We start from the raw sequence: 7936 nt of genomic DNA, 5'->3' as shown, positions 1-7936 counted from the left end.
AAGAGAAGCCATGAGAAGAGGGAGGAGGGGATCCAGACCCACTCGTACCCCCTACCCCGTGATGAATGGCAGTAGTCGCTGAAAGTGAAATATACAGGTGTGCCTTGGCAGAGACTAAAGGAGAAGTCATCTGCCTGAAGACTGGTAGACAATCTCGGCAACTGTCCTTGAGTGAGCCAGAGTCACATCTACAGTATGCTACTTTAAATATGGACAATTAGGTGGAAAGCTGGTGTAGAGTTTCAGGGAATAGGATGAAATTTTGACATTTTAATAGCACTGTTTTCGTGATGTTGTTTGGGTAGGTATAGTCAACTTGTTATGGAAGTTAATCTACAGAGGGTGAACATACACTGTAAAATTTTTCCAGGATTTCACAAGATATAACTGTAATATTTCACAGTTAATTACATTATTACCACTTCACAGGCTTTAACTGTGATAATTCACAATATAATACCGTATTTAGACTTTTACTGTGAAAATAATGCAGGCGCGGGGCTTTTACAAGAAACTACTGTGAATGCCGTCTTTTTTGAGTGGCAACTGCGGCAGCGTCATCAGAGCATCATCTGAGCTCTCTGATCTACGTGGTCTCATTCGGTGGATTCAGACAGCGGTAAGTGTTTAAATGTCAAACTTTATCAATTTGATGTTTTTTATATGATAGTGCATGTAATTTAAAAGTATGAACCAAATTAGCGTTAGTTGTAGGTTCTGTTGTCATGTTTTTGTAACTTAGTTGGAGCAGACTCACATCGACGTTTAAGCGCGCAAATTTGAATGAAAAGACGTTGGTTGTAGTGTTAATTATACCGTATTAAGTTAACTGTGAGATGTCTGATTAGATACACCGTCGAACATTTAACTTTAGCTTTACTTAAAGCTTATCTTAGTTAAGTTACTCTAACAGCGTTCTCTCTTTTACCACAGCATTTTCTACATTGACCGACGATAAATAAAGTTATAAGGTAAGATGTGGCCTTAATGTGGGTATTATGACAGTTATTATCAACTAGATAAATTATGGTGTTTGTGGATTTGGGCAAAGGTGGATTAAATTCATCTCAAATTAGTAACTTTATAATTTTCTTCCCTGCTGTGTGTGTGAAACGGAGCAACCGTTGTCTTTCTCGTCATCAGAAAAATGAATGGGGGGCTTCATCCAGCTGAGTTCACGCAGCATTTTCAACCGCCATTTTTATTCGGATAATTTTCAAAATATTACTGTTATTGTGTCATGAAATGTAGTTTTAAAAGTATTTCAGGCGAGAATGTAGTTGTTTTAAACTCAAATATGCGGTTTATTTATAATGACAGCGTCTATTTAAAAAATGTGTTTCGCCGATCTCGGAGATGAGCTCCATGCGATCAGCGGGAGCTCCGTCATCATGTATCCGCCGAGAGTAGCCTTACCTCGGCTAGATCTTCTGACATTTGCCGCTGGCTCTGATGTGTCTTTAGTGGTTCAAGATAAAATATAATTCGTTTGGGGTAAAATGAAACGTTTCTTATCTTTGGCCTATATTCAATTTATCTATTAATATGTTTTATATATATATATATATATATATATATATATATATATATATATATATATATATATATAGGTCATTTTTATTCCTGTCTCTATAGAAAAATGAACTTTTGTCATATAGCTCCGGTTGACTGCTCACTGACAACATCTGTCGTTCCTCCTTGTTGAATGAGTGGAGAAGGGTATTCCTGCACAACCGGAGGCTGCAGGAACATACTGTTGAATGAGTGACTCCTAGCAGGCTCCTGATTGGTTAACGCGGCGCGAATTGACGCCAAAGTTCAAATTTTTCAACTCGGGCGGCAGACGCGAATTCGCGTCAAACGCTAAATGCACAAAAAGCACCATTAGCGCTTAACGCGCGTTTCGCGCGAAGCGCTCTATTCGCGCGTCAATTCGCGTCTTCCGCGCCGCGCTTAACGCCCCATTCGCGCCGCGAGACCTCCAGACGCGCGTAAACGCGCCTTTGCATTGACTTAACATTGAAATCATTCGCGCCAGACGCTCTATTCGCGTTTGGTGTGAACACAGCATTAAACGCAGCTAAAACGCTGGTGTGGACGGAGATATTCGTTTTAATTCTCCGTTTCTAAACGAAAACGCAGTAGTGTGGACGGGGCCTTAATTTGTGTGTCTGTGCTGGAGACCAGACCAGATTAGACAAGAGACAAAGCTTGAAAAAGTCAGAAACAACTAGAAAACTGGGTGCTTTATTGTGAAAAAGATATAAGAAATGAAATGTTTATCACATCATCTGTGAACGGGTAATAATTCTAGGAGGAAGAGTACAAGTAGAAACAGCCATAGGGAGATGGACAGGCAACAGGCTCTTACTCCATCCTCTGCAAACGGAACATGGAGTAAATTGGAACAACGGAAATTATGTAAATTGTTGTGTGTGAATGCCTTGCCTAGGTAAATCACACACCTCTACTTTGGTGAAGGTCTATTCTTGACTGTGTTTGTGATGGAAATGTTTTTCAGTTCCATGCATTTTTTTTTTCTGAATTACAGTACTTACACCTGAATTACACCTTTGTTTAAACTGAGCTAACTTTAGTTTGACTCTGTACTGCAAAAGCAGTGACCCACTGAAGGTGGTGACTGGGAACTGACACCTTTTTCATCACACAAATTAAACTAACAGGTTTCTTCTATCTTTTTGTTTGTAGGTGCTTCTTGGGCATCAACCCAGAGACGGGCACAAAATCTAAGAGGCAGAGAGGTCACATGAACCAGCAAGTCTGCACTCTTATCAGGAAGCTCATTGACTTCGAATTGATGTCAATCTAATGTAAGCTGTGTTCCAATTTAAGAACGGACTAATGAAACACAGTATCTGTGTTAAAGGAACATGCTGACTTTTTGTGACTTTATCTTATTCCCCTTTATCCCCCAGAGTTAGATAAGTCTATACATACCCTTCTCATCTCCGTGCTTGCCGTAAGTCTGTCTGAGGCACTAGCTTAGCACAAAGACTGGAGGTAAACGGCTCCAGCTAGCATACTGCTCCCAATAAGTGACAAAATAACGCCAACATTTTCCTATTTACATGTTGTGATTTGTATAGTCACAGTGACTCTAACCATCTTCTAACCGTATACATACTGGGAACTATATTCTCAGAAGGCGAAGCACTGCTACTTGGGGAGTGATTTTCTCACAGCACCTGAGAAGCCCTGTGGTGATGAGCAGAGAGTTTGCTCAGAATTGGAGTAAATCACTCCAAAGAAGTAGCAGTGCTTCGCCTTCTGAGAATATAGTTCCCAGTATGTATACAGTTAGAAGATGGTTGTGTCTCATATGACCTTGTTATTTGTACACACTGTGACTATACAAATCACAACATGTAAATAGGAAAATGTTGGCGTTATTTTGTCACTTATTGAGAGCAGTATGCTAGCTGGAGCTGTTTACCTCCAGTCTTTGTGCTAAGCTAGGCTAGCGGTGGGTGCGTCAAACAGAGGCACTCAAGGAGATGAGAAGGGTATGTATGGACTTATCTAACTCTGGGGGATACGGTGAATAAGCTAAAGTCCCAAAAAGTCGGCGTGTTCCTTTAAGCTAGATGTAGTTATGCAGTAAGAAGTTTACTGAAGCTATTAAAGGGTTAGTTCACCCAAAATTGAAAAATCTGTCATTAATTACATCCCCTCACGATGTTCCAAACACAAGAATTTTGTTCTACACAAATTAAGAAAATTTTAAGCAATATGAGAGCTTTCTGATCCCACCTATAGACTACTATGTTATAACCATTTTCAAGTCCGAGAAAGGTAGTAAAACCATCGTTAAAATAGTCCATGTGACTACAGTGGTTCAACCTCAATGTTATGATGCGACGAGAATACTTTTTGTGCCCAATGCAATCACATGCATGATCGAGAATACATCACGTGAACAGCATCGGATACTGGCACAGAAAGGAAAAATGTTGGATAAAGTCGGTATTCTATTTTGTTTTGTTTTGTTTCTGCGCAGTTAAAGTATTCTCGTCGCTTCATAACATTAAGGTTTAACCACTGTATACATATGGACTATTTTAACAATCTTTCCGGGCCTTGAAAGTAAAATAATTGCTGTCCATGGAGGATACAGAAAGCTCTCGGATTTCTTAAAATATCTTAATTTGTGTTCCAAAGATTTTTGGGGTGAACTATCCCTTTAATGTGTTCTATAGTGTCTCCTGATTCAATGTAGAGTTTAGACAGACTGCAAAATAAATGTGTAAAATTAATTGTTTTTACGTTTATTTGATTTTAACATGCCTTGACGTCTAAAAAACATCAAATTTACAGTACTTTACAATAGTTTTAAGTGTAAATTTACATTACTTGCTACTGTGTTGAATTACTATGCAATTTAGCATGCAATTTTTGCTTAAAGGGTTAGTTCACCCAAAAATGAAAATTCTGTCAGTAATTACTCACCCTCATGTTGTTCCAACCCCGTAAGACCTTCTCTCATCTTCGGAACACAAATTAAAATATTTTTGATTAAATCTGAGAGCTGTCTCACTCCTCCATAGGCTTCTAAGGGATTGAAACTTGCTGGCCCAGAAAATGTATTAAAAACATCATTAATATAGTCCAAGTGACTACAGTGGCTCAATCTTACGTTTACCAAGCAACGAGAATACTTTTTGTGCGCAAAACCCCCCCAAAAATAATGACTTTATTCCACTATTCATTTCCTTCTCTCTGGGCCTCGGGTGAATTCATGTAGTATAACAGCGTAGCGCTTCTGTGTTATACGCTGTTTTACTACATGAAAAAACTCAAGGCCCACAGAGAAGGAAATGAATTGTGGAATAAAGTTTTTTTTTTTTTTTTTTTACGCACAAAGTATTCTCGTCGCTTTATAAACTTAAGATTGAGCTACTGGAGTCACTTGGACTATATTAAAGATGTCTTTAATACATTTTTCTGGGCCAGCAAGTTTCAAACCCTTAGAAGCCGATGGAGGAGTGATCCAGCTCTCAGATTTCATCAAAAATATCTTAATTTGTGCTCTGTAATTACTGACAGAATTTTCATTTTTGGGTGAACTAACCTTTTAACCTCAATCATGTTACTTTCAGTCCTGTTACTCACGTGAAAAATAATAGGACTGGGTAAAAGTAACAGGAGTGATTAGAGTCCTGGTTTGTTGATTTAATATTAATTGAGAGTACTATTCACATTTTTTTTAATAGTTGAAATTACTTAAATTGTAGACATTTTAGGATTAGTGTTACAATGCGAGCACCATACTTACAGGGAGTCAGTCCACCACAGAGTAACTTAAACTTTTTGTCTTTCTTATCTTTTGTATATAGTGGATAGAACCCACACTATGCAGGTGCCAGCTGCGAGGGAAGGAGAGAGACACCTGCGACCCTCTCTATTCCCACCTTTTTGTCTTTTCTTACATCTCTCTCCCTCACTCTCACTTCTCTGTCTCTTTCTTTCTCTTTTGACACACATTCCTGTTACCCAGTGTCAATCCCTGTTGCCCAGTGTTTTATTCATGTAATTAAATTGTATTTTACTTCTAAAAAATAAAAGTTATGTCACTGTTTTTATCAGTTTTGTTTGGTCCATCATTTATGCTAAATCACAGTAATAGATAGACATTCACAGTTATGTACAGTAATTCTACAGCTGCTTACTGCTAAATTACAGTAATAGATAGTGTAATTTCACAGTTAAATACATTAATTCTACATCTGCTTGCTGCTAAATTACAATAATAGACACTAATTTCACAGTTAAATACATGAATTCTACAGCTTCTTACTGTTAAATTACAGTAATACATAGACACCAACTGTAATTTCACAGTTAAATACATTAATTCTACAGCAGCTTACCGCTAAATCACAGTAATGCGATGTCAGAATTACTGTGAAGTCACAGTATACAGCTGTCATTTCACAATAATTTATTGTAAAAATGTTACAGTAACTTACTGTGAAAGTCATGCAATTATTAACCTGCAATTTATTGTAAATTTACAGTCAAATAATTAACAGTGTATGAACAAACAACTTAGAGTTTCTCTTGAAGTTGGTGTTTAAATACACTATAATACTATTCACTCAATACTATACATTTTTCAGTTCTTTGTAGTCAGGGTGGACAAATGCATGGTTGAATTCACACATTTAGGATTAGGGGGACAACATGTAAAAAAATTATAATCAAGCACCAAAAGAACCCATATCGGTCAAATACTAATCTGGATCTGAATATGGCGCTTACAGCCTTGGGTAATGTATAAATCAGAACAAATCAATATGCATAGGCTTCTCATGAATATCAAACATCATTTAATTAACATGACACGGCACGGGCCAATCGGGTTCATGCAGCTTCTCTGTGCCTCACCATCTCCATGGATGAGTATCCAAAAATCTCTTTTGTAATCAACAGTAGTGCACCAAGGAGCTCTGAGACTTAGCATGAGAGACAAAGAAAGAGAGTGAGAGATTGTCTAAGGACTGGACCATGGCTGCTCCCCCAGCCTCACTGGATGCCCACCATCTGCCCCAGCTGCTGCTTCTCTTTAACTGCCATTCTGATTGACAATGAACCCAAAGCCCTCTGATAATTGTGGCTGCTTGGTGACTTGGGCAGGTAATGCCTTCCTTTCAGGATTTATCAAGCTCCATCTGTTCCTGTTGGTATCTGACAGAGTTAAATCCCCCATCCCCACCCTTACACCCCCTTCCCATCCCTGCCTCTCGTGCTTGCTTCCTCAAGGATCCAGAGGCCCCACTAGTCAAGCAAATATTGGGCTTTTGTGCAAGGATGCTTATTAGAGAGCAACACAGTGACCTAGAAGGGTAACTACCCACACAAAAGAGGGGGAGTGTGAAGACACAGCATATTTGTTCAGTCATTAGCTAAAGATAAAAGACTCCTTGTGGCCAGATCCCTCCTGTCGGTCCCTGTGTTTGAGTCAGTCTCACAGTAAGTGTTGTGTGTCGTGTGTCACGAACAATTAGAGGTGGAGTTCTTAAACTTTCTTTTGCATCCTCTCCCTTTCTGCTTTACATGACACCTTACTCTGGACTCTGCCTCTTGGGATTTTGTCCAGAGAAGTGTGTTACCCAGAGGTGTCAAATCACCTGGAGCAGGTGCATTCTCCGTGCTGGTTAGAGTTGACCATGTGTGTCTAATGTAAATGGCTGGGACTATGTTTAAATCAGGATAGCTGTCTCTAATTTATTTAAGTAAACTGCACCTTGGTGTGTTTCTGATGGTGTAGCTGAAGTGAATAATTTCTGTCACCAAATGGAATTGCAAATATTACAATTGGTTTCAAACAGGTTCCTGTAAGATTTCACCATGTCTGCCATTGGTCAGACTGTCCCTCCCTAAACACACACCATTGGTTGAGCCACTGTTGCCGTGTGGGGTGTAAAAGCAAAAGAGCAATGTTTTGATAGTGCCACAGAGACTCAGTGTTTACACTTTCTGGGTAAATCAACTTATGGATGGCTTACTCATAGTTCTCTCTGCATAATGACCTGGGATTGGAATAAGTATTACAACACAGCTTTAAACACAACTTAAAAAAAATCTAAACACACACACAAACACACACAGACTAATGAATTTGGGGATTTAGATTTAAGAGTATGTGTCATGAATAATAGAAAAGAGTGCATTAATATAAGACAGGTCAAAATGGACTGCTACTCATTGTATGCAGTACTGTGAATTATGTATTGATTTTACACAATTCTGGGAATTATTTCTGATTATATATACTTTTTTATAAACTTTCAATACTGTCTTCTGTTTCTGCTAGACAGGGCAGTAACTGTTAATTACAACAAATAACAATAATAATAATTCACTAGACATTAAATATTGTGGATATTATAGCTTATCCTGCAATGTCCTTTCACGT

General features: G+C 38.5%; 1 long non-coding RNA gene across 1 annotated transcript; it reads left to right on the top strand.

Annotated features, from left to right (window-relative positions):
• Nucleotides 1-354: 354 nt before the first annotated feature.
• LOC113096492 (uncharacterized) lies at nt 355-5596 on the top strand. The gene is made up of 4 exons (XR_003288524.1): nt 355-619; nt 934-971; nt 2710-2831; nt 5355-5596. It is a non-coding gene; the product is annotated as an uncharacterized LOC113096492 (long non-coding RNA).
• The last annotated feature ends 2340 nt before the right edge of the window (nt 5597-7936 follow it).

This window comes from Carassius auratus, unplaced genomic scaffold (assembly GCF_003368295.1).
Source record: "Carassius auratus strain Wakin unplaced genomic scaffold, ASM336829v1 scaf_tig00215947, whole genome shotgun sequence".
In the NCBI taxonomy this organism is placed as follows: domain Eukaryota; kingdom Metazoa; phylum Chordata; class Actinopteri; order Cypriniformes; family Cyprinidae; genus Carassius; species Carassius auratus.
Note: the sequence above shows the minus strand (reverse complement) of the source record. Positions and strands in the feature narration are given on the sequence as shown.